Here is a 26,100-nt window from a genome sequence, read left to right as displayed (position 1 = left end):
TACCTCTCTCTCTGTATCTCTGTGCGTGCATGTGCCTCTCGCTCTGTATCTCTGTGCGTGCCTGTGCCTCTCGCTCTGTATCTCTGTGCGTGCCTGTGCCTCTCGCTCTGTATCTCTGTGCATGTGCCTGTGCCTCTCGCTCTGTGTCTCTGTGTGTGCCTGTACCTCTCGCTCTGTGTCTCTGTGTGTGCCTGTACCTCTCGCTCTGTGTCTCTGTGTGTGCATGTACCTCTCGCTCTGTGTCTCTGTCTGTGCCTGTACCTCTCGCTCTGTGTCTATGTGCGTGCCTGTACCTCTCGCTCTGTGTCTCTGTGCGTGCCTGTACCTCTCGCTCTGTCTCTGTGCGTGCCTGTACCTCTCGCTCTGTGTCTCTGTGCGTGCCTGTACCTCTCGCTCTGTGTCTCTGTGCGTGCCTGTACCTCTCGCTCTGTGTCTCTGTGTGTGCCTTTACCTCTCGCTCTGTGTCTCTGTGTGTGCCTGTACCTCTCGCTCTGTGTGTGCCTGTACCTCTCGCTCTGTATCTCTGTACGTGCCTGTACCTCTCGCTCTGTGTCTCTGTGCGTGCCTGTACCTCTCTCTCTGTATCTCTGTGCGTGCATGTGCCTCTCGCTCTGTATCTCTGTGCGTGCATGTGCCTCTCGCTCTGTATCTCTGTGCGTGCCTGTGCCTCTCGCTCTGTATCTCTGTGCGTGCCTGTGCCTCTCGCTCTGTATCTCTGTGCATGTGCCTGTGCCTCTCGTTCTGTGTCTCTGTGCGTGCCTGTGACTCTCGCTCTGTATCTCTGTGCGTGCCTGTACCTCTCTCTCTGTATCTCTGTGCGTGCATGTGCCTCTCGCTCTGTATCTCTGTGCGTGCCTGTACCTCTCGCTCTGTATCTCTGTGCATGCTGTACCTCTCGCTCTGTGTCTCTGTGCGTGCCTGTACCTCTCGCTCTGTGTCTCTGTGTGTGCCTGTACCTCTCGCTCTGTCTCTGTGTGTGCCTGTACCTCTCGCTCTGTGTTTCTGTGTGTGCCTGTACCTCTCGCTCTGTCTCTGTGTGTGCCTGTACCTCTCGCTCTGTGTCTCTGTGCGTGCCTGTACCTCTCGCTCTGTATCTCTGTGCGTGCCTGTACCTCTCGCTCTGTCTCTGTGTGTGCCTGTACCTCTCGCTCTGTGTCTCTGTGTGTGCCTGTACCTCTCGCTCTGTCTGTGCCTGTACCTCTCGCTCTGTGTCTAAGTGCGTGCCTGTACCTCTCGCTCTGTATCTCTGTGTGTGCCTGTACCTCTCGCTCTGTATCTCTGTGTGTGCCTGTACCTCTCGCTCTGTATCTCTGTGTGTGCCTGTACCTCTCGCTCTGTATCTCTGTGCGTGCCTGTACCTCTCGCTCTGTGTCTCTGTGCGTGGCTGTACCTCTCGCTCTGTATCTCTGTCTGTGCCTCTCGCTCTGTATCTGTGTGTGCCTGTACCTCTCGCTATGTATTTCTGTGCGTGCCTGTACCTCTCGCTCTGTGTCTCTGTGCGTGCCTGTACCTCTCGCTCTGTGTCATTGTGTGTGCCTGTACCTCTCGCACTGTATCTCTGTGCGTGCCTGTACCTCTCGCTCTGTGTCATTGTGTGTGCCTGTACCTCTCGCACTGTATCTCTGTGCGTGCCTGTACCTCTCGCTCTGTGTCTGTGTGTGCCTGTACCTCTCGCTCTGTATCTCTGTACGTGCCTGTACCTCTCGCTCTGTGTCTCTGTGCGTGCTGTACCTCTCGCTCTGTGTGTGCCTGTACCTCTCGCTCTGTGTCTCTGTGTGTGCCTGTACCTCTCGCTCTGTGTCTCTGTGTGTGCCTGTGCCTCTCGCTCTGTGTCTCTGTGCGTGCTGTACCTCTCGCTCTGTGTCATTGTGTGTGCCTGTACCTCTCGCTCTGTCTCTGTGCGTGCCTGTACCTCTCGCTCTGTATCTCTGTGCGTGCCTGTACCTCTCGCTCTGTATCTCTGTGCGTGCCTGTGCCTCTCGCTCTGTATCTCTGTGCGTGCCTGTGCCTCTCGCTCTGTATCTCTGTGCGTGCATGTGCCTCTCGCTCTGTATCTCTGTGTGTGCCTGTACCTCTCGCTCTGTATCTCTGTGCGTGCCTGTACCTCTCGCTCTGTGTCTCTGTGCGTGCCTGTACCTCTCGCTCTGTGTCTCTGTGTGTGCCTGTACCTCTCGCTCTGTCTGTGCCTGTACCTCTCGCTCTGTCTGTGCCTGTACCTCTCGCTCTGTGTCTCTGTGCGTGCCTGTATCTCTCGCTCTGTATCTCTGTGCGTGCCTGTACCTCTCGCTCTGTCTCTGTGTGTGCCTGTACCTCTCGCTCTGTGTCTCTGTGTGTGCCTGTACCTCTCGCTCTGTCTGTGCCTGTACCTCTCGCTCTGTGTCTATGTGCGTGTCTGTACCTCTCGCTCTGTATCTCTGTGTGTGCCTGTACCTCTCGCTCTGTATCTCTGTGTGTGCCTGTACCTCTCGCTCTGTATCTCTGTGTGTGCCTGTACCTCTCTCTCTGTATCTCTGTGCGTGCCTGTACCTCTCGCTCTGTATCTCTGTGCGTGCCTGTACCTCTCGCTCTGTGTCATTGTGTGTGCCTGTACCTCTCGCTCTGTCTCTGTGCGTGCCTGTACCTCTCGCTCTGTATCTCTGTGCGTGCCTGTACCTCTCGCTCTGTATCTCTGTGCGTGCCTGTGCCTCTCGCTCTGTATCTTTGTGCGTGCCTGTGCCTCTCGCTCTGTGTCTCTGTGCGTGCCTGTACCTCTCGCTCTGTGTCTCTGTGCGTGCCTGTACCTCTCGCACTGTATCTCTGTGCCTCTCGCTCTGTGTCTCTGTGCCTCTCGCTCTGTGTCTCTGTGCCTCTCGCTCTGTGTCTCTGTGCCTCTCGCTCTGTGTCTCTGTGCGTGCTGTACCTCTCGCTCTGTATCTCTGTGCGTGCCTGTGCCTCTCGCCCTGTGTCTTTGTGCGTGCCTGTGCCTCTCGCTCTGTGTCTCTGTGCGTGCCTGTACCTCTCGCTCTGTATCTCTGTGCGTGCCTGTGACTCTCGCTCTGTATCTCTGTGTGTGCCTGTACCTCTCGCTCTGTATCTCTGTGCGTGCCTGTGCCTCTCGCTCTGTATCTCTGTGCGTGCCTGCACCTCTCGCACTGTATCTCTGTGCCTCTCGCTCTGTGTCTCTGTGCCTCTCGCTCTGTGTCTCTGTGCCTCTCGCTCTGTGTCTCTGTGCATGCCTGTACCTCTCGCTCTGTGTCTCTGTGCCTCTCGCTCTGTGTCTTTGTTCGTGCCTGTACCTCTCGCTCTGTGTCTCTGTGCATGTGCCTGTGCCTCTCACTCTGTATCTCTGTGCCTGTGCCTCTCGCTCTGTGTCTCTGTGTGTGCCTGTACCTCTCGCTCTGTGTCTGTGTGTGGGCCTGTACCTCTCGCTCTGTGTCTCTGTGTGGGCCTGTACCTCTCGCTCTGTATCTCTGTACGTGCCTGTACCTCTCGCTCTGTGTCTCTGTGCGTGCCTGTACCTCTCGCTCTGTGTCTCTGTGCGTGCATGTACATCTCGCACTGTATCTCTGTGCCTCTCGCTCTGTGTCTCTGTGCCTCTCGCTCTGTGTCTCTGTGCATGCTGTACCTCTCGCTCTGTATCTCTGTGCGTGCCTGTGCCTCTCGCTCTGTATCTCTGTGCGTGCCTGTACCTCTCGCTCTGTATCTCTGTGCGTGCCTGTGCCTCTCGCCCTGTGTCTTTGTGTGTGCTGTACCTCTCGCTCTGTGTCTTTGTGTGTGCCTGTACCTCTCGCTCTGTATCTCTGTGCGTCCCTGTACCTCTCGCTCTGTATCTCTGTGCGTGCCTGTACCTCTCGCTCTGTGTCTCTGTGCGTGCCTGTGCCTCTCGCTCTGCATCTCTGTGCGTGCCTGTGCCTCTCGCCCTGTGTCTTTGTGCGTGCCTGTGCCTCTCGCTCTGTATCTCTGTGCGTGCCTGTGCCTCTCGGCCTGTGTCTTTGTGTGTGCTGTACCTCTCGCTCTGTGTCTCTGTGTGTGCCTGTACCTCTCGCTCTGTGTCTCTGTGCGTGCCTGTGCCTCTCGCTCTGTATCTCTGTGCGTGCCTGTGCCTCTCGCCCTGTGTCTTTGTGCGTGCCTGTGCCTCTCGCTCTGTATCTCTGTGCGTGCCTGTACCTCTCGCTATGTATCTCTGTGCGTGCCTGTGCCTCTCGCTCTGTATCTCTGTGCGTGCCTGTGCCTCTCGCTCTGTATCTCTGTGCGTGCCTGTGCCTCTCGCTCTTTGTCTCTGTGTGTGCCTGTACCTCTCGCTCTGTGTCTCTGTGCGTGCCTGTGCCTCTCGCTCTGTATCTCTGTGCGTGCCTGTGCCTCTCGCCCTGTGTCTTTGTGTGTGCCTGTGCCTCTCGCTCTGTATCTCTGTGCGTGCCTGTACCTCTCGCTCTGTGTCTCTGTGTGTGCCTGTACCTCTCGCTCTGTGTCTTTGTGTGTGCCTGTACCTCTCGCTCTGTGTCTGTGTGTGCCTGTACCTCTCGCCCTGTATCTCTGTGTGTGCCTGTACCACTCGCTCTGTCTCTCTGTGCGTGCCTGTGCCTCTCGCTCTCTATCTCTGTGCGTGCCTGTGCCTCTCGCTCTGTGTCTCTGTGCGTGCCTGTACCTCTCGCCCTGTATTTCTGTGTGTGCCTGTACCACTCGCTCTGTGTCTCTGTGCGTGCCTGTGCCTCTCGCTCTGTATCTCTGTGCGTGCCTGTGCCTCTCGCTCTGTGTCTCTGTGCGTGCCTGTGCCTCTCGCTCTGTGTCTCTGTGTGTGTCTGTGCCTCTCGCTCTGTATCTCTGTGCGTGCCTGTGCCTCTCGCTCTGTGTCTCTGTGTGTCCCTGTACCTCTCGCTCTGTGTCTCTGTGCGTGCCTGTGCCTCTCGCTCTGTGTCTCTGTGCGTGCCTGTGCCTCTCGCTCTGTATCTCTGTGTGTCCCTGTGCCTCTCGCTCTGTGTCTCTGTGCGTGCCTGTGCCTCTCGCTCTGTGTCTCTGTGCATGCCTGTGCCTCTCGCTCTGTATCTCTGTGTCTCCCTGTGCCTCTCGCTCTGTATCTCTGTGCGTGCCTGTGCCTCTCGCTCTGTGTCTCTGTGCATGTGCCTGTGCCTCTCACTCTGTATCTCTGTGCATGTGCCTGTGCCTCTCGCTCTGTGTCTCTGTGTGTGCCTGTACCTCTCGCTCTGTGTCTCTGTGTGTGCCTGTACCTCTCGCTCTGTGTCTCTGTGTGGGCCTGTACCTCTCGCTCTGTGTCTCTGTGTGTGCCTGTACCTCTCGCTCTGTATCTCTGTGCGTGCCTGTATCTCTCGCTCTGTATCTCTGTGCGTGCCTGTGACTCTCGCTCTGTATCTCTGTGCGTGCCTGTACCTCTCTCTCTGTATCTCTGTGCGTGCATGTGCCTCTCGCTCTGTATCTCTGTGCGTGCCTGTGCCTCTCGCTCTGTATCTCTGTGCGTGCCTGTGCCTCTCGCTCTGTATCTCTGTGCATGTGCCTGTGCCTCTCGCTCTGTGTCTCTGTGTGTGCCTGTACCTCTCGCTCTGTGTCTCTGTGTGTGCCTGTACCTCTCGCTCTGTGTCTCTGTGTGTGCATGTACCTCTCGCTCTGTGTCTCTGTCTGTGCCTGTACCTCTCGCTCTGTGTCTATGTGCGTGCCTGTACCTCTCGCTCTGTGTCTCTGTGCGTGCCTGTACCTCTCGCTCTGTCTCTGTGCGTGCCTGTACCTCTCGCTCTGTGTCTCTGTGCGTGCCTGTACCTCTCGCTCTGTGTCTCTGTGCGTGCCTGTACCTCTCGCTCTGTGTCTCTGTGTGTGCCTTTACCTCTCGCTCTGTGTCTCTGTGTGTGCCTGTACCTCTCGCTCTGTGTGTGCCTGTACCTCTCGCTCTGTATCTCTGTACGTGCCTGTACCTCTCGCTCTGTGTCTCTGTGCGTGCCTGTACCTCTCTCTCTGTATCTCTGTGCGTGCATGTGCCTCTCGCTCTGTATCTCTGTGCGTGCCTGTGCCTCTCGCTCTGTATCTCTGTGCGTGCCTGTGCCTCTCGCTCTGTATCTCTGTGCATGTGCCTGTGCCTCTCGTTCTGTGTCTCTGTGCGTGCCTGTGACTCTCGCTCTGTATCTCTGTGCGTGCCTGTACCTCTCTCTCTGTATCTCTGTGCGTGCATGTGCCTCTCGCTCTGTATCTCTGTGCGTGCCTGTACCTCTCGCTCTGTATCTCTGTGCATGCTGTACCTCTCGCTCTGTGTCTCTGTGCGTGCCTGTACCTCTCGCTCTGTGTCTCTGTGTGTGCCTGTACCTCTCGCTCTGTCTCTGTGTGTGCCTGTACCTCTCGCTCTGTGTTTCTGTGTGTGCCTGTACCTCTCGCTCTGTGTCTGTGTGCGCCTGTACCTCTCGCTCTGTCTGTGCCTGTACCTCTCGCTCTGTGTCTCTGTGCGTGCCTGTACCTCTCGCTCTGTATCTCTGTGCGTGCCTGTACCTCTCGCTCTGTCTCTGTGTGTGCCTGTACCTCTCGCTCTGTGTCTCTGTGTGTGCCTGTACCTCTCGCTCTGTCTGTGCCTGTACCTCTCGCTCTGTGTCTAAGTGCGTGCCTGTACCTCTCGCTCTGTATCTCTGTGTGTGCCTGTACCTCTCGCTCTGTATCTCTGTGTGTGCCTGTACCTCTCGCTCTGTATCTCTGTGTGTGCCTGTACCTCTCGCTCTGTATCTCTGTGCGTGCCTGTACCTCTCGCTCTGTGTCTCTGTGCGTGGCTGTACCTCTCGCTCTGTATCTCTGTCTGTGCCTCTCGCTCTGTATCTGTGTGTGCCTGTACCTCTCGCTATGTATTTCTGTGCGTGCCTGTACCTCTCGCTCTGTGTCTCTGTGCGTGCCTGTACCTCTCGCTCTGTGTCATTGTGTGTGCCTGTACCTCTCGCACTGTATCTCTGTGCGTGCCTGTACCTCTCGCTCTGTGTCATTGTGTGTGCCTGTACCTCTCGCACTGTATCTCTGTGCGTGCCTGTACCTCTCGCTCTGTGTCTGTGTGTGCCTGTACCTCTCGCTCTGTATCTCTGTACGTGCCTGTACCTCTCGCTCTGTGTCTCTGTGCGTGCTGTACCTCTCGCTCTGTGTGTGCCTGTACCTCTCGCTCTGTGTCTCTGTGTGTGCCTGTACCTCTCGCTCTGTGTCTCTGTGTGTGCCTGTGCCTCTCGCTCTGTGTCTCTGTGCGTGCTGTACCTCTCGCTCTGTGTCATTGTGTGTGCCTGTACCTCTCGCTCTGTCTCTGTGCGTGCCTGTACCTCTCGCTCTGTATCTCTGTGCGTGCCTGTACCTCTCGCTCTGTATCTCTGTGCGTGCCTGTGCCTCTCGCTCTGTATCTCTGTGCGTGCCTGTGCCTCTCGCTCTGTATCTCTGTGCGTGCATGTGCCTCTCGCTCTGTATCTCTGTGTGTGCCTGTACCTCTCGCTCTGTATCTCTGTGCGTGCCTGTACCTCTCGCTCTGTGTCTCTGTGCGTGCCTGTACCTCTCGCTCTGTGTCTCTGTGTGTGCCTGTACCTCTCGCTCTGTCTGTGCCTGTACCTCTCGCTCTGTCTGTGCCTGTACCTCTCGCTCTGTGTCTCTGTGCGTGCCTGTATCTCTCGCTCTGTATCTCTGTGCGTGCCTGTACCTCTCGCTCTGTCTCTGTGTGTGCCTGTACCTCTCGCTCTGTGTCTCTGTGTGTGCCTGTACCTCTCGCTCTGTCTGTGCCTGTACCTCTCGCTCTGTGTCTATGTGCGTGTCTGTACCTCTCGCTCTGTATCTCTGTGTGTGCCTGTACCTCTCGCTCTGTATCTCTGTGTGTGCCTGTACCTCTCGCTCTGTATCTCTGTGTGTGCCTGTACCTCTCTCTCTGTATCTCTGTGCGTGCCTGTACCTCTCGCTCTGTATCTCTGTGCGTGCCTGTACCTCTCGCTCTGTGTCATTGTGTGTGCCTGTACCTCTCGCTCTGTCTCTGTGCGTGCCTGTACCTCTCGCTCTGTATCTCTGTGCGTGCCTGTGCCTCTCGCTCTGTATCTTTGTGCGTGCCTGTGCCTCTCGCTCTGTGTCTCTGTGCGTGCCTGTACCTCTCGCTCTGTGTCTCTGTGCGTGCCTGTACCTCTCGCTCTGTGTCTCTGTGCGTGCTGTACATCTCGCTCTGTCTCTGTGCGTGCTGTACCTCTCGCTCTGTGTCTCTGTGCGTGCTGTACCTCTCGCTCTGTGTCTCTGTGCGTGCTGTACCTCTCGCTCTGTGTCTCTGTGCGTGCTGTACCTCTCGCTCTGTGTCTCTGTGCGTGCTGTACCTCTCGCTCTGTGTCTCTGTGCGTGCTGTACCTCTCGCTCTGTGTCTCTGTGCGTGCTGTACCTCTCGCTCTGTGTCTCTGTGTGTGCCTGTACCTCTCGCTCTGTGTCTCTGTGCGTGCTGTACCTCTCGCTCTGTGTGTGCCTGTACCTCTCGCTCTGTGTCTCTGTGCGTGCTGTACCTCTCGCTCTGAGTCTCTGTGCGTGCTGTACCTCTCGCTCTGTGTCTCTGCGCGTGCTGTACCTCTCGCTCTGTGTCTCTGCGTGTGCCTGTACCTCTCGCTCTGTGTGTGCCTGTACCTCTCGCTCTGTATCTCTGTGCGTGCCTGTGCCTCTCGCTCTGTATCTTTGTGCGTGCCTGTGCCTCTCGCTCTGTGTCTCTGTGCGTGCCTGTACCTCTCGCTCTGTGTCTCTGTGCGTGCCTGTACCTCTCGCACTGTATCTCTGTGCCTCTCGCTCTGTGTCTCTGTGCGTGCTGTACCTCTCGCTCTGTCTCTGTGCGTGCTGTACCTCTCGCTCTGTGTCTCTGTGCGTGCTGTACCTCTCGCTCTGTGTCTCTGTGCGTGCTGTACCTCTCGCTCTGTGTCTCTGTGCGTGCTGTACCTCTCGCTCTGTGTCTCTGTGCGTGCTGTACCTCTCGCTCTGTGTCTCTGTGCGTGCTGTACCTCTCGCTCTGTGTCTCTGTGTGTGCCTGTACCTCTCGCTCTGTGTCTCTGTGCGTGCTGTACCTCTCGCTCTGTGTGTGCCTGTACCTCTCGCTCTGTGTCTCTATGCGTGCTGTACCTCTCGCTCTGTGTCTCTGTGCGTGCTGTACCTCTCGCTCTGTGTCTCTGCGCGTGCTGTACCTCTCGCTCTGTGTCTCTGCGTGTGCCTGTACCTCTCGCTCTGTGTGTGCCTGTACTTCTCGCTCTGTGTCTCTGTGTGTGCCTGTACCTCTCGCTCTGTGTCTCTGTGCGTGCCTGTGCCTCTCGCTCTGTGTCTCTGTGCGTGCCTGTACCTCTCGCTCTGTGTCTCTGTGCGTGCTGTACCTCTCGCTCTGTGTCTCTATGTGTGCCTGTACCTCTCGCTCTGTGTCTCTATGCGTGCCTGTACCTCTCGCTCTGTGTCTCTGTGCGTGCCTGTACCTCTCGCTCTGTGTCTCTGTGTGTGCCTGTGGCTCTCGCTCTGTCTCTCTGTGCGTGCTGTACCTCTCGCTCTGTGTGTGCCTGTACCTCTCGCTCTGTGTCTCTGTGTGTGCCTGTACCTCTCGCTCTGTGTCTCTGTGCGTGCTGTACCTCTCGCTCTGTGTCTCTGTGCGTGCTGTACCTCTCGCTCTGTGTGTGCCTGTACCTCTCGCTCTGTGTCTCTGTGTGTGCCTGTACCTCTCGCTCTGTGTCTCTGTGTGTGCCTGTGCCTCTCGCTCTGTGTCTCTGTGCGTGCTGTACCTCTCGCTGTGTGTGCCTGTACCTCTCGCTCTGTGTTTCTGTGCGTGCCTGTACCTCTCGCTCTGTGTCTCTGTGCGTGCCTGTACCTCTCGCTCTGTGTCTCTGTGCGTGCCTGTACCTCTCGCTCTGTGTCTCTGTGCGTGCCTGTACCTCTCGCTCTGTGTCTCTGTGCGTGCCTGTACCTCTCGCTCTGTGTCTCTGTGTGTGCCTGTACCTCTCGCTCTGTATCTCTGTGCGTGCCTGTACCTCTCGCTATGTATCTGTGCGTGCCTGTACCTCTCGCTCTGTATCTCTGTGCGTGCCTGTACCTCTCGCTATGTATCTGTGCGTGCCTGTACCTCTCGCTCTGTATCTCTGTGCGTGCCTTTACCTCTCGCTCTGTGTATGCCTGTACCTCTCGCTCTGTCTCTCTGTGCGTGCCTGTACCTCTCGCTCTGTGTCTCTGTGTGTGCCTGTACCTCTCGCTCTGTGTCTCTGTGCGTGCCTGTACCTCTCGCTCTGTATCTCTGTGTGTGCCTGTACCTCTCGCTCTGTGTCTCTGTGCGTGCTGTACCTCTCGCTCTGTGTCTCTGTGCGTGCCTGTACCTCTCGCTCTGTATCTCTGTGCCTGCCTGTACCTCTCGCTCTGTATCTCTGTACCTCTTGCTCTGTGTCTTTGTGTGTGCCTGTGCCTCTCGATCTGTGTCTCTGTGCGTGCTGTACCTCTCGCTCTGTGTCTCTGTGCGTGCCTTTACCTCTCGCTCTGTATCTCTGTGCGTGCCTGTACCTCTCGCTCTGTCTCTGTGTATGCCTGTACCTCTCGCTCTGTCTCTATGTGTGCCTGTACCTCTCGCTCTGTGTCTCTGTGCGTGCCTGTACCTCTCGCTCTGTGTCTTTGTGCGTGCCTGTACCTCTCGCTCTGTATCTCTGTGCGTGCCTGTACCTCTCGCTCTGTGTCTCTGTGCGTGCCTGTACCTCTCGCTCTGTGTCTATGTGCGTGCCTGTACCTCTCGCTCTGTATCTCTATGTGTGCCTGTACCTCTCGCTCTGTGTCTCTGTGCGTGCTGTACCTCTCGCTCTGTGTCTCTGTGCGTGCCTGTGCCTCTCGCTCTGTGTCTATGTGCGTGCCTGTACCTCTCGCTCTGTGTCTCTGTGTGTGCCTGTACCTCTCGCTCTGTGTCTCTGTGTGTGCCTGTACCTCTCGCTCTGTATCTCTGTGCGTGCCTGTGCCTCTCGCTCTGTGTCTATGTGCGTGCCTGTACCTCTCGCTCTGTATCTCTGTGCGTGCCTGTACCTCTCGCTCTGTATCTGTGTGTGCCTGTACCTCTCGCTCTGTATCTCTGTGCGTGCCTGTACCTCTCGCTCTGTATCTCTGTGCGTGCCTGTACCTCTCGCTCTGTGTCTCTGTGCGTGCCTGTGCCTCTCGCTCTGTGTCTATGTGCGTGCCTGTACCTCTCGCTCTGTATCTCTGTGCGTGCCTGTACCTCTCGCTCTGTATCTCTGTGTGTGCCTGTACCTCTCGCTCTGTATCTCTGTACCTCCTGCTCTGTGTCTGTGTGTGTGCCTGTACCTCTCGCTCTGTATCTCTGCGTGCTGTACCTCTCGCTCTGTATCTCTGTGCGTGCCTGTACCTCTCGCTCTGTATCTCTGTGCGTGCCTGTACCTCTCGCTCTGTGTCTCTGTGCGTGCCTGTACCTCTCGCTCTGTGTCTCTGTGCGTGCCTGTGCCTCTCGCTCTGTGTTTCTGTGCGTGCCTGTGCCTCTCGCTCTGTGTCTATGTGCGTGCCTGTACCTCTCGCTCTGTATCTCTGTGCGTGCCTGTACCTCTCGCTCTGTGTCTCTGTGCGTGCCTGTGCCTCTCGCTCTGTGTCTCTGTGCGTGCCTGTACCTCTCGCTCTGTATCTCTGTGCGTGCCTGTACCTCTCGCTCTGTGTCTCTGTGCGTGCCTGTGCCTCTCGCTCTGTGTCTCTGTGCGTGCCTGTGCCTCTCGCTCTGTGTCTCTGTGCGTGCCTGTACCTCTCGCTCTGTATCTCTGTGTGTGCCTGTACCTCTCGCTCTGTATCTCTGTACCTCTTGCTCTGTGTCTCTGTGCGTGCCTGTACCTCTCGCTCTGTATCTCTGTGCGTGCCTGTACCTCTCGCTCTGTGTCTCTGTGCGTGCCTGTGCCTCTCGCTCTGTGTCTCTGTGCGTGCCTGTGCCTCTCGCTCTGTGTCTCTGTGCGTGCCTGTACCTCTCGCTCTGTATCTCTGTGTGTGCCTGTACCTCTCGCTCTGTATCTCTGTACCTCTTGCTCTGTGTCTGTGTGTGTGCCTGTACCTCTCGCTCTGTATCTCTGTGCGTGCTGTACCTCTCGCTCTGTATCTCTGTGTGTGCCTGTACCTCTCGCTCTGTATCTCTGTACCTCTTGCTCTGTGTCTGTGTGTGTGCCTGTACCTCTCGCTCTGTATCTCTGTGCGTGCTGTACCTCTCGCTCTGTATCTCTGTGCGTGCCTGTACCTCTCGCTCTGTGTCTCTGTGCGTGCCTGTGCCTCTCGCTCTGTGTCTATGTGCGTGCCTGTACCTCTCGCTCTGTGTCTCTGTGCGTGCCTGTGCCTCTCGCTCTGTGTCTCTGTGCGTGCCTGTGCCTCTCGCTCTGTATGTCTGTGTGTCCCTGTACCTCTCGCTCTGTATGTCTGTGTGTCCCTGTGCCTCTCGCTCGGTGTCTCTGTGCGTCCCTGTACCTCTCGCTCTGTGTCTCTGTGTGTTCCTGTACCTCTCGCTCTGTGTCTCTGTGCATGCCTGTGCCTCTCGCTCTGTATCTCTGTGTGTCCCTGTGCCTCTCGCTCTGAGTCTTTATGCGTGCCTGTGCCTCTCGCTCTGTGTCTCTGTGCATGCCTGAGCCTCTCGCTCTGTATCTCTGTGTGTCCCTGTGCCTCTCGCTCTGTGTCTTTGTGTGTGCCTGTGCCTCTCAGGGTGCGTGCCTGGCTCACACCCCCTATGTATAGTCCTTGGCTCCGCAGAACAGCAGAGCCAGGAAAGCAGAGCTCTGCATATTTTATTGTTTTACTAGGAGACAATCATTTTCCTCTGCACACAGAAATGACTGCGTCTCATCAGAGATTTCACAAAGCCAATATTACAAAAGAGGGAAAAAAAAAATAATCAATTGTCTGCCCTCCATAATTACATCTCTTGTAATAAATCTGTTTTCAGAGACAGAGATTTGAAATGAGAGAGAGAAAAATAATAATTGAAAGAAGAAAGAACCCCAGCCCACAGACAGCCCAGCTTACTACGGGATCCGGACTGAAAGTCGACAGTAACTAGGTCGACCACTATTGGTCGACAGTAACTAGGTCGACAGGGTGTCTAGGTCGACAGGGTCTTTAGGCCGACATGTTCTAGGTCGACAGGTCAAAAGGTCGACCTGAGTTTTTCACAATTTTTTTCTTTTTTTGAACCTTTTCATACTTAACGATCCACGTGGACTACGATTGGAACGGTAATCTGTGCCGAGCGAAGCAGCAGCGGAGCGAAGGCAACATGCCCAAAGCTTGGCGAGCAAAGCGAGCCATGCGAGGGGACGCGGTGCACTAATTGGGGTTACCGGTCACTCTACGAAGAAAACGACACCAAAATAACATTAAAAACTCATGTTGACCTTTTGACCTGTCGACCTAGAACATGTCGACCTAAAGACCCTGTCGACCTAGTTACTGGCGACCAATAGTGGTCGACCTAGACATTGTCGACCTAGTTACTGTCGACTTTCAATACCACACCCCTTACTACAGTGGTGCTGTGAGATCTCTTCTCTCTCCTCCATGTGAGATCTTCCCTCAGTCAGTGTGCACTACGAAGCGTCACACATTCTCAGAAGCGTACAGACACCTAACAGGCAATTCCAGCGCCCTACTATTCACAGGTTTATTTTAGTACAGTCAATGTATAACAGCATTCCTCGCACAATTATTACATCGCTAGAGGACCTGGGAGCTCAGATTGGGGTAATCGGCAGACTCAGACATGACGGGGTAACTAAAGAGACTTCCCCTTGGCAGAGTCTGCCTTCGCACATAAACGTCCCATCATTATTAACGCAGGAGCCAAAGAGAATGGAGTTTCACAGAATTATTTTGCGGTTTCTCCATCAACGAGATGATGTTGTTGTTTTCAAATGCATTTTTTTTTTTTTTTTACCCAACTAAAAGAATTAGCCATTAACTACTGAGCTTCATTACAAATCTATACTTCCAAACTGAACCGGATGTAAAAAGAAACCTTATTTTACCGCCACGGTTTTACAAACGAAGACAAGTGTGATGTTCCCAGAGTATTAATGGAATGTCCCTTCCAGACAGTGAAATTCCCAGCAGGTCAAAAGTGGCTCCCTGCGCAGGTGCAGACCAATGAGTGCCTCCAGGTACTATTTTCCTATAGCATAACAATATGCAACTATATGACCCAGAATGGGTACTATTATTACACAGCGTCAGGGGCCACAAGTACAGAGACGCCTTGACACAGCCAGGCGTCTTAATCATATCTTTGCAAATATATACAATCTGAGATCTCTGTATTTCTATTATCTTGTAGTATTCAAATCTCATTGCCGATTCTTTACAGTGTGCTGGGAGGAAAATGTTCTTGTGACTGGCAGAATCTGCCTTCTCACATAAACACCCCATCGTTATCAGCGCATGAAATGTGGAGAATGGAGAATCACAGAATTATTTTGCCATTTCTCAGTCACTCTCTCAAACAAGTTTTGCTGTTGTTTTCAAATGTAGAGTGGTCTATGAAGAGCGAGACTTGTAGGTTCTAGTAAAGAGGTCCGCCTGAGATGGTGACAGCCAGAACAAGGACCAGAGTGACCACGGCTGGGTAGGAAAGGATGAGGGGTGTGGGGCTGCAGGTAAAGCCGATACAGAGTCACGTAAGGAGTGGAGGAAGGAGTTGGGGTGAACAAAGAGAGAGGGGGGAGGATACACGGATCAATGTTAATAAAGCATATTTTTCGGATAATGGATCATTGCAGCATAATAATGGATCAATGCTGCACACTGGGAGATAATGGATCAATGCAGTATATTGGGAGATAATGGATCAATGCGGTATATTGGGAGATAATGGATCAATGCAGTAAATTGGGAGATTATGAATCAATGCAGCATATTGGGAGATTATGAATCAATGCAGCATATTGGGAGATTATGAATCAATGCAGCATATTGGGAGATTATGGATCAATGCAGCATATTGGGAGATTATGAATCAATGCAGCATATTGGGAGATTATGAATCAATGCAGCATATTGGGAGATTATGGATCAATGCAGCATATTGGGAGATTATGAATCAATGCAGCATATTGGGAGATTATGGATCAATGCAGCATATTGGGAGATTATGAATCAATGCAGTATATTGGGAGATTATGAATCAATGCAGCATATTGGGAGATTATGAATCAATGCAGTATATTGGGAGATTACGGATCAATGCAGTATATTGGGAGATTACGGATCAATGCAGTATATTGGGAGATTACGGATCAATGCAGTATATTGGGAGATTACGGATCAATGCAGTATATTGGGAGATTACGGATCAATGCAGTATATTGGGAGATTACGGATCAATGCAGTATATTGGGAGATTACGGATCAATGCAGTATATTGGGAGATTACGGATTAATGCAGCATATTTGGAGATAACTGATTAGTAGTTTAGTGGAACCGAGCGAACTCTGGTAACGCCAAACAGTGTCATGACAGGGAGATGGACCAAACATGGGAGACTAATTGCAATCATATAACTCCAAGGAAGCTCCAGTTCCACTATCCTAGCACCACACAAGGGACCCCGGCTCACTGGTTGCTGTAGGGTAAAGGGGTTGGGCGCGATTACTGAGAAATGGAGGAGGCAATGGGTGTGAGCTATAACCAAATAGAAAGAGGTTTTGCTATAAATGAAGGTCATTACAGGCAATTACTGATGATTGGAGTAATGTTGCAACTTCTTAAATAAAGTCCGTGATTGACATAAAAGTATGAATGAGAGAGGACGGGGAATTAGCCAGGTACCTGGGTCCATTTGTTTTGTGAGTATATTAAAAAAAATCTGTGATGCAGACATTAGAAACAACACTGACCATAGAGAGAACATATATACAGGAGGCACCAAACGCTAAGGTAGTGCAGGAACTATCCCGTCGTATAACGTTCCTACGTGACTGGAATACATAAGGGCAGACTAGGCTGGAAGAAACAAAGCTTCCTGCAGAGCAAACAGGTGGAAAAAAACAGAACGGTAACCTCACGTAAAGAACGTAGGTGTAGGGGCTGTGGCGATGGTATGAAAGATGAGGTTCCCCTACCTCCCCAGTATCTGGTATGGGAATAATCTGACTCCCTTTAGGTAATCGGATATTGCGCCTCTTGGATGCACATACTTTTAGATATTCTGCTTATGGAGTTATTTTTGCACCTTATTATTCTTACCGGGGACAATGTGCGGGGGAAGTGAGGATCGCCGATCCTGTGAGCTGCATATAAATGGTCAGACGGGGCGATGAGCTTCTAAGCGATGACATTTTCCTGCTTCTACTGGTCATTAAGGTCCTACAGCGATTAGATCCGGAATTCTATCACTTAGACATTGGTACACTGGAGGTATTCACCTGTGGCTACAGTACACTAGAAAGAAAACTGCCACCCCAACTCGGAGATTGACACTAGCGGATTCAAGTGTAGATGGCCGCAGCGTCCAGATTACTGCTATAGGATAACGCAAGTATCTGTACGGCCTACTGTTTCTCAGCGTGCAGCCATAACAGCCAGCATTACACCTGCCCCATGCTGGGAGGGAAATACCCAGCCAGAAACGGGCATCTAGAAGAACACAGGCACGACTCCTAATTGCACACCCCACTCTCAGCAAATAGATCTCATGCGCGCGTTTGCAAGACGGCCACCCCAGTTGACACCCAGAAACGCACATTTCATGCAGAGACCCGCCTGCACACGGTGACTCTGATAAGGTGTGCACGCACGGTAGGGCAGTCTGCTTTAAAAAAAAAAAAAAAAACCACACTGGGGAGTAAATTTACTAAAGCTTCTGAAACAGAGAATTGGTGATGTTGCCAAGAGCAATCAATCCGATGCTATCATCATTTTCTAAAAGGCGATAGAGAAATGAGACAGCGTCTGATTGGTTGCTAAGAGGAACATCACCAATTCTCTGTTTTAGAAGCTTTAGTAAATTTCCGCCTAGATGTGTCCATTATTGGACCTGCGTCCTCTATGCTCAAAAATATTCATCAAGCTTTTTTTCAAATCTGTCCTAATGAAACCATGGTCTGAATACCCTGTATGTTACACACATGTAATGTCATTTATCAGCAAACGCAAATCGATTTATAAACCCGTTACAATAGTATCAACGTTTTCTTCTCTGCATTTAGTTTACTTTGCTCTGAAACGTTTATGTAGCTCCAGGACTGTGTATTAAAGGAGCCCTAAGGCGGCTCAGCGGGAAGTCTGCCTCAAGCTGTGGGAACCCGGAATACGGAGTGACTGAGGGGGGGATGGGCTCCAATCTCACCATCCATACAGGCTGATCTATGCGCTGGGTACAACAATATGAGGATATGAAGGGCTAGCACAGCCTTTGTATGGTCAATCATGATCATTCCGGATAGTGCTGCTAATTGCTCCCACACTGCAGGATATGAGAGAAGAATAGGATCAGCGTTTTTTGAGGACATGGTCTGCAGACCCCTCATTACTTTTGTTTGCCTGGCAGAGGTGGTCAGACACCTGCTATGCTGTCTGTTCCCAGCATCCTCGATCAGATCCAGGCACCAACCAGATGCACTCTAACTAGGGAGTATCTGACCACCTAAAGCGGGGGGTAGCCAACCCTGGTCCTCAAGAGCTACCAACAGTGCATGTTTTCCAGGTCTCCTCACAGAGTCACAAGTTAAGTGATTAGCTCCACCTGTGGATCTTTTAAAATGTGACCATTAGAAATGACTGCACATGTGCACCTGCCAGGTGAGCTGGAAAGCATGAACTGTTGGTAGCTCTCGAGGACCAGGGTTGGCTACCTCTGACCTAAAGCAACATTCATTAAACCAATCCTTTAAGTCCTCTGTGTATCTAATAGCACTTTTCTCTAGACCAGAAATAAACAACGTGTGGCCCTCCAAACCCAAAGACGTCAGACAGGTGGTCGCTAACCGTGTTTCACCGGATGCCACCTAGGATTCCCCAATGCACCCAACTTACTGCAAATACAGGAGCAGGCAGCATTTACTGTTGCTACGAAACGCCATTAAGATCCCAACAGCCACATGGTAGTGCAGAGGTCAGAACTGCTGTACCACAATGCTGGCATCTTGGGTCTGACAGCTAGCGATGTGGGGAGTTTGTATGTCCTTCCCATTTTTGCATGGGTTTCCTCCGCGATCTCCTGTTTTGGCCAACACAGTCCAAAAACACACCGGCTGGCACTTTGGCTTCTGTCAAAAATTGACCAAGGTGTCTTGTACTGCGGTCTCCAATAGGGCAGGGACTGACATGATTGATTACGTACGCCTACGGTCCAACACTACCGAAACTGCGGCACCAGAAAAATAATCAATGATGATGGTCTGAAATTAGGAGAATGGTTTCCAGCTCTCGAGGTGTCTTCATACACTGAACTAACATCAAGAACGATGTCACAGTCTTTGTAGTAAGGACAGAACAGTGAAGTCATACAACTGATGAGTACTCACCGCTAATCGTGATGTGAGACACAATAAATGGTCACACTGATCGTATTGTGTGACTGGGGACACTCTGCTGGAGATATTATTATTATCCTTTATTTATATGGTGCCACAAGGGTTCCGCAGCGCCCAATTACAGAGTACATAAACAAATAATCAAACAGGAAATCAGCAACTTAACGATATGAACAAAGGGTTACCACACACGGGCACAGCCTGGTCTCATCACGAGGGACCGAATTAATACTTTAAGCCGGCAGAGTGACCTGGACCAGTGGTTCTCAACCGCGGTCCTCAAGTACCCCCAACAGTTCATGTTTTCCAGGTCTCCTCACAGAAGTGCAAGTGAAATAATTAGCTCCACCTGTGGGTCTTTTTAAATGTGTCCGTGAGTAATGAGTACACCTGTTCAACTGCTAGGTGACCTGAAAAACACGAACTGTTGGGGGTACTTGAGGACAGAGGTTGAGAACCACTGACCTGGACGACAATGCTACCACTGGTAAGCCAACCTCTATAGAGCCATCAGCACCACGGACAGCTCACCTGCACCACTCACCATAACTTACTAGAGGAAACCGGCCAACCCCACCCCCGGGACTGTGCGTGTACGGGGCTGCTGAAGCCGCTGCTTAATAATGGTAGATTTATAGATAGAAGCAGGAGCCTTCATGTTATGTGGAGTATAAATGCCATTCAGAAACGCTGGCAGGATAAGAAATGGGATGATTTAGACGATGGAAATAACAGCATCAAACTGTTATTTTGATGCTCTTAAAGGACAACAAGACCCACCATTTCGGCAACTGTTTATGGCGGTAAACCCCAGGGCTCGGTCTCACCCGACGACCAGTGCGGCACACATTTAATACATTAATTTGCCACACTTTCCTCCTATATGCCAAAGGGCCTAATTTAGACCTGATCGGTGCTGTGCGTTATCGCACAGCAGCCGATCAGGTCTGAACTGCGCAAGCGTCGGCGCCGCAGTGCGCCAGCGCATGGCAGACAGCCAACGGCTGTCTTAGCCCTGCGATCACCTCTGCCTGATTGACAGGCAGAGGCGGTCGTTGGGTAGGAGGGGGTGGGACGGCGGCGTTTACCCGCCGTATAGGGGGCGCGGTTTCGGCCATGCAGGCTTGCCCGGACCGTGCAGCGAGCAGCGACGAGTAGCTCCCCGCCAGCGCGCAGGTAGGGAGCTACTCTACAAGTACAAAGCATCGCCGCTGTGCGATGCTTTTGTACTTGTGCGACGGGGCCGGGCCTGACATGCGGGGCGGACTAGCCCTGTGCTGGGCGTCCCCCCGCATGTCAGTGTGCCTGATCGTAGCCGTGCAAAATGTTGCACAGCTACGCTCAGGTCTGAATTAGGCCCAAAATCAGTACAAAGTGGGTGTGGTATGCGGGTTCTGAATGTCAACGCGGACACAAGGTTGACGTAGATAAAATGCCGGCATGTTCACAACTTTGATATACAAGATTTTGCATATTTTACCCTAAAAATAACACAAAAATGTACTGGTGACATTCTGACCGGATCCCAATGTAGTGCCCCCAACGACCACTGGCAAAGTGACGGACTGTCCTGGAGTCAGTCAGCCATAGGAAGAGATATTCCTCCAACAACCTCAAAATAAAGGGTGTGGATCGTCGGGTCGACAGTAACTAGGTCGACGGTCATTAGGTCGACCACTATTGGTCAACAGTGACTAGGTCAACACGTGAAATAGGCTGACACAGTCATTAGGTCAACAAGGATAAGATCGACATAGAAAAGGTCGACGTGAGTTTTTAGTTCTTAAATGGTGTCTTTTTCTTCGTATAGTGGCCGGGAACCCCAAGTAGTGCACCGTGTTTGCACGCCATGCTTCGGGCAAGGTGACGCGCTCAGCACAGATCACTATTCCCAATTCGTAGCCAACGTGGATCGCAAAGTATGAAAAAGTTCAAATAATGAAATAAAAAATGTGAGAAACTCGTGTCAACCTTTTCATGTGTTGACCTTTGCCCTGTCGACCTAATGCAGGTCAACCAATACTTGTAGAGCTACCGGATGTGACCTAAAGACCGGATACCAAAATAAAGGCTCCCAAAAGCGAAGTAAAAGCGGTAATCTGGTCTCATTATAAAACAACATTACAAACAGTTTTTAGGACTCAAGCTGCGACGCTCCGTTTTCAAGGCCAGGCAAAATATATCCTTTACGTATTCCTTGCGCTAAAGGGGTGGTTACAATACCTGCGGTGCGGTGACAGGTTAATCATTTCTTCATGAGAGAATAAAGTTATTGTAACAAATAATAATTAGCGATCCTAATTAGAATACGGAACAATGTTTATAGACTTGATCTGAAATCCAATGCGTTGACTGAATTTAGGATTACAATCAAGTTGAGATGTAACTACGACGGCGCACTGTCAGCTGGTGTGAAGAGTTGACACATAATCATCTCGCAATCTGAGAGGGGAACGCTGGCCTACAGGGGAGAAGGGGGAGGGAGGACAGAGGAGCACTATTAGGGATGCTCAAGGGAAGTACCCCTCAGGGGCTCCAACTTAAACTCCAAATCAAATGGATGAGCGATTCATTAAACTATCCATTTTTAATACCAGGAATTTACAGTTATGTCTTATTGACGTTCAAGCAGCATCGTGCAAATACAGATGCGTCCTCATGCATTGTTGCTGCGGCCTTTTTTGGCGCGCCAGGTCCCGTGAGACTCTGCCCGCAGACGCCCCACAAGACGTTTTGTGTCGCAACTTTTTACCCCAAAATGCGTCTTAGTCGCAATGCCTTTAGGACGCACCAGGAAACAGTGTGGGACACTTGTATATCGGTTTTCGACGGAGTCTCTGCATCTGTATACGGAGTGCTACCGTGCAATGGCCGGTGCTATTTCCCACGCCAAGTTCTGTTCTGCTTCATATACAGACTCAGTCGCACACAGATATGCATGTGTTGCATATCAAATTAATCAGCACAGTCTCCTGGTGCATCCTAGTCGCATTACGCTGTGACGAAGAAGCATTTCGGGCAACAAAAGATGCCTGACGCTAGCAAAGTCTCGCTGAACCTGCAGGCTCACTCACTCCAGGCGTCTTGCACTGCACGGCGTACTGAGGCTGGACGTGTAAGAATACATCTATGGTCAGAGGGTGCACCAGGCTACAGATCACCTATAGGAAATGTATGAGCAAGAGGTGCCCATGTAGCAGCATAAGGGGGAAGGGGTGGGAGGGGCAGGGTACAGTAACAATCCCCAAACTGTGTAGGGTTCTCAAACAAAGCCGTACAAGTTTCCGAATAAAATCTGCTTTCCCTACGTCTACTTGCCTCGTCATTGTCTTTCCTGTATGGCAGGAAGGGGACTTATACTGATTAACACAAGGAGGAGACTGCTGCAGATCTTACAGACTTGACGAGGAAAGCACACAGCGGATACAGAGTACTATATATATATATATATATATATATATACACACACACACACACACACACACACATATACAGGGCACACATTACCAGACGTCACATTCCCCTCAAGCACCCCTTAGTACCTTACGCCCCACACGGAGAGCCGATAAAACAAATGAGATAAAAATAAGCCTTCTGTCCCGGGGAGACTTCTCCTGGCTGCCGGAAAATGTGAAGAATGATTAAATAATGCGACAGAAGACAAATCGGCACGCAGCAGAGCAGCCTGTATGCGGGGCACAGCTGGCCTCTCCGTGCAGCCTGGGAATAGTCAGACATGCTGTGTTTTGTAACACGGAACAAGGAAGGGGGGAGTGGGCTGAAATACCAATGCACAGCATTCGGGAACAGATACATAGCTGCACACAAGGAAAGGGTTAGCTATGTATTGCAGCAGACAGATAGGGACAGGAGCACAGCATTCGGGAACAGATACATAGCTGCACACAAGGAAAGGGTTAGCTATGTATTGCAGCAGACAGATAGGGACAGGAGCACAGCATTCGGGAACAGATACATAGCTGCACACAAGGAAAGGGTTAGCTATGTATTGCAGCAGACAGATAGGGACAGGAGCACAGCATTCGGGAACAGATACATAGCTGCACACAAGGAGAGGGTTAGCTATGTATTGCAGCAGACAGATAGGGACAGGAGCACAGCATTCGGGAACAGATACATAGCTGCACACAAGGAGAGGGTTAGCTATGTATTGCAGCAGACAGATAGGGACAGGAGCACTGCATTCGGGAACAGATACATAGCTGCACACAAGGAGAGGGTTAGCTATGTATTGCAGCAGACAGATAGGGACAGGAGCACTGCATTCGGGAACAGATACATAGCTGCACACAAGGAGAGGGTTAGCTATGTATTGCAGCAGACAGATAGGGACAGGAGCACTGCATTCGGGAACAGATACATAGCTGCACACAAGGAGAGGGTTAGCTATGTATTGCAGCAGACAGATAGGGACAGGAGCACTGCATTCGGGAACAGATACATAGCTGCACACAAGGAAAGGGTTAGCTATGTATTGCAGCAGACAGATAGGGACAGGAGCACTGCATTCGGGAACAGATACATAGCTGCACACAAGGAAAGGGTTAGCTATGTATTGCAGCAGACAGATAGGGACAGGAGCACAGCATTCGGGAACAGATACATAGCTGCACACAAGGAGAGGGTTAGCTATGTATTGCAGCAGACAGATAGGGACAGGAGCACTGCATTCGGGAACAGATACATAGCTGCACACAAGGAAAGGGTTAGCTATGTATTGCAGCAGACAGATAGGGACAGGAGCACAGCATTCGGGAACAGATACATAGCTGCACACAAGGAGAGGGTTAGCTATGTATTGCAGCAGACAGATAGGGACAGGAGCACTGCATTCGGGAACAGATACATAGCTGCACACAAGGAAAGGGTTAGCTATGTATTGCAGCAGACAGATAGGGACAGGAGCACAGCATTCGGGAACAGATACATAGCTGCACACAAGGAGAGGGTTAGCTGTGTATTGCAGCAGACAGATAGGGACAGGAGCACAGCATTCGGGAACAGATACATAGCTGCGCACAAGGAAAGGGTTAGCTATGTATTGCAGCAGACAGATAGGGACAGGAGCACAGCATTCGGGAACAGATACATAGCTGCACACAAGGAGAGGGTTAGCTATGTATTGCAGCAGACAGATAAGGACAGGAGCACAGCATTCGGGAACAGATACATAGCTGCACACAAGGAAAGGGTTAGCTATGTATTGCAGCAGAGATAGGGACAGGAGCACTGCATGGATGAACACGAGGTGCTGATTAAATCGGGTTGGCCACTTACAACTGGGAAAGGGGAAAACGGACAGGTGTATGATCTGCGTACGTTACCGGCACACATCATATATCTGACGCAGGCAGCTGGGTTATTCCAGAGGGGGGACACTGGCTGCTATACTGCAGGGAGAGGGGGGACACTGGCTGCAATACCGCAGGGAGAGGGGGGACACTGGCTGCTATACTGCGGGGAGAGGGGGGACACTGGCTGCTATACTGCGGGGAAAGAGGGGGGACACTAGCTGCTATACTGCACGGAGAGGGGGGCCCTGACTGCTATACTGCGGGGAAAGGGGGGCCCTGACTGCTATACTGCGGGGAGAGGGGGGCACTGACTGCTATACTGCGGGGAGAGGGGGGCCCTGACTGCTATACTGCGGGGAGAGGGGGGCCCTGACTGCTATACTGCGGGGAAAGGGGGGCCCTGACTGCTATACTGCAGGGAGAAGGGGGCACTAGCAGCTATACTGTAGGGAGAAGGGGGCACTTGCAGCTATACTGTGGGGAGAGGGGGGCCCTAACTGCTATACTGCGGGGAGAGGGGGGCACTGACTGCTATACTGCGGGGAGAGGGGGGCCCTGACTGCTATACTGCGGGGAGAGGGGGGCACTGACTGCTATACTGCGGGGAGAGGGGGGCCCTGACTGCTATACTGCGGGGAGAGGGGGGCCCTGACTGCTATACTGCGGGGAGAGGGGGGCCCTGACTGCTATACTGCGGGGAGAGGGGGGCCCTGACTGCTATACTGCGGGGAGAGGGGGGCCCTGACTGCTATACTGCGGGGAGAAGGGGGCACTGGCAGTTATACTGCGGGGAGAAGGGGGCACTGACTGCTATACTGCGGGGAGAAGGGGGCACTGGCAGCTATACTGCGGGGAGAGGGGGGCCCTGACTGCTATACTGCGGGGAGAGGGGGGCCCTGACTGCTATACTGCGGGGAGAGGGGGGCCCTGACTGCTATACTGCGGGGAGAGGGGGGTACTGACTGCTATACTGCGGGGAGAGGGGGGCCCTGACTGCTATACTGCGGGGAGAGGGGGGCCCTGACTGCTATACTGCGGGGAGAGGGGGCCCTGACTGCTATACTGCGGGGAGAGGGGGGCCCTGACTGCTATACTGCGGGGAGAGGGGGGCACTGACTGCTTTACTGTGGGGAGAGGGGGGTACTGACTGCTATACTGTGGGGAGAGGGGGCACTGGCAGCTATACTGCGGGGAGAGGGGGGCACTGACTGCTATACTGCGGGGAGAGGGGGGCCCTGACTGCTTTACTGCAGGGAGAGGGGGGCACTGACTGCTATACTGCGGGGAGAGGGGGGCCCTGACTGCTTTACTGCAGGGAGAGGGGGGCACTGACTGCTATACTGCGGGGAGAGGGGGGCACTGACTGCCTTACTGTGGGGAGAGGGGGGCACTGACTGCTATACTGCGGGGAGCACTGGCAGCTATACTGCGGGGAGAGGGGGGCACTGGCAGCTATACTGCGGGGAGAGGGGGGACACTGGCAGCTATACTGCGGGGAGAGGGGGGACACTGGCAGCTATAGTGCGGGGAGACGGGAGCACTGACTGCTATATTGCAGGGAGAGAGGGGGCACTGGCAGCTATAGTGCGGGGAGACGGGAGCACTGACTGCTATATTGCAGGGAGAGAGGGGGCACTGGCAGCTATAGTGCGGGGAGACGAAAGCACTGACTGCTATATTGCAGGGAGAGAGGGGACACTGGCAGCTATAGTGCGGGGAGACGGGGGCACTAGCAGCTATAGTGCGGGGAGACGGGAGCACTGGCAGCTATATTGCAGGGAGAGAGGGGGCACTGGCAGCTATAGTGCGGGGAGACGGGGGCACTGGCAGCTATAGTGCGGGGAGACGGGAGCACTGACTGCTATATTGCAGGGAGAGAGGGGACACTGGCAGCTATAGTGCGGGGAGACGGGGGCACTGGCAGCTATAGTGCGGGGAGACGGGAGCACTGGCAGCTATATTACAGGGAGAGAGGGGGCACTGGCAGCTATAGTGCGGGGAGACAGGAGCACTGACTGCTATATTGCAGGGAGAGAGGGGGCACTGGCAGCTATACTGCGGGGAGAGGGGGGACACTGGCAGCTATACTGCGGGGAGAGGGGGGCACTGGCAGCTATAGTGCGGGGAGAGGGGCGACACTGGCAGCTATACTGCGGGGAGAGGGGGGCACTGGCAGCTATACTGCGGGGAGAGGGGGGACACTGGCAGCTATACTGCGGGGAGAGGGGGGCACTGGCAGCTATAGTGCGGGGAGACGGGAGCACTGACTGCTATATTGCAGGGAGAGAGGGGGCACTGGCAGCTATAGTGCGGGGAGACGGGAGCACTG

General features: G+C 53.0%; 1 protein-coding gene across 5 annotated transcripts in view; it reads right to left on the bottom strand.

Annotated features, from left to right (window-relative positions):
• FAM168A (family with sequence similarity 168 member A) overlaps positions 1-26,100 on the bottom strand; it is a 209,116-nt gene that overhangs the window by 119,888 nt on the left and 63,128 nt on the right. Inside the window, exon 1 of one of the 5 annotated variants that reach the window (XM_063951191.1) lies at positions 21,999-22,176. The exons of 3 other annotated variants lie outside the window; for them this stretch is intronic. The gene's annotated coding sequence lies outside the window, so the exon portion shown is untranslated. Of the gene's footprint in view, positions 1-21,998; positions 22,177-26,100 lie in introns of those variants that run through there. One more of the 5 variants, XM_063951193.1, reaches the window with a different exon arrangement.

The sequence above is a fragment of the Pseudophryne corroboree genome, chromosome 2 (genome assembly GCF_028390025.1).
Source record: "Pseudophryne corroboree isolate aPseCor3 chromosome 2, aPseCor3.hap2, whole genome shotgun sequence".
Classification (NCBI taxonomy): Eukaryota; Metazoa; Chordata; class Amphibia; order Anura; family Myobatrachidae; genus Pseudophryne; species Pseudophryne corroboree.
The sequence above is the reverse complement of the archived record's forward strand: the minus strand, read 5'-3'. Positions and strand labels throughout refer to the sequence as shown.